Source organism: Falco cherrug, unplaced genomic scaffold, assembly GCF_023634085.1.
Source record: "Falco cherrug isolate bFalChe1 unplaced genomic scaffold, bFalChe1.pri scaffold_35, whole genome shotgun sequence".
NCBI lineage: Eukaryota > Metazoa > Chordata > Aves > Falconiformes > Falconidae > Falco > Falco cherrug.
In genome coordinates, this window is record NW_026599480.1 from 1,135,684 (window position 1) to 1,136,053 (window position 370).

The window sequence follows — 370 nt, forward strand, 5'->3', positions numbered from 1 at the left end:
TGGCGGCCCGCTCTTCCTTTGTGCCATGTCCCAGTTCCTGCGGGGCGGCTGCAGGGGCGAGCCTGGCTGCGCGGCAACAAGCCGCCCCGGCCCCTGGCCCTTCTCCGGGAGCCGCGGCAGTGGCGGTGGCTCCCAGCGCCGCGCCGGCCCGTGCGTGCCTGCAGCGGTGCTGCCCTTGATGCTGCTGGGGGCTCTGGGCTCTGCTCCCACCTGCCTGCTGCCTGCGCGCTGCGGGGACTGCCTGCTGGCTTTTAACCCTTTGTTATTAGAAATACCGACTCGGGGGTGTGTGTGTGTGTTTTAAAGACAGCGACCAGACATCACCAGACCCACGCAGTTTTCTTAAGCTGCAGGAAATAACTCTGGCCCA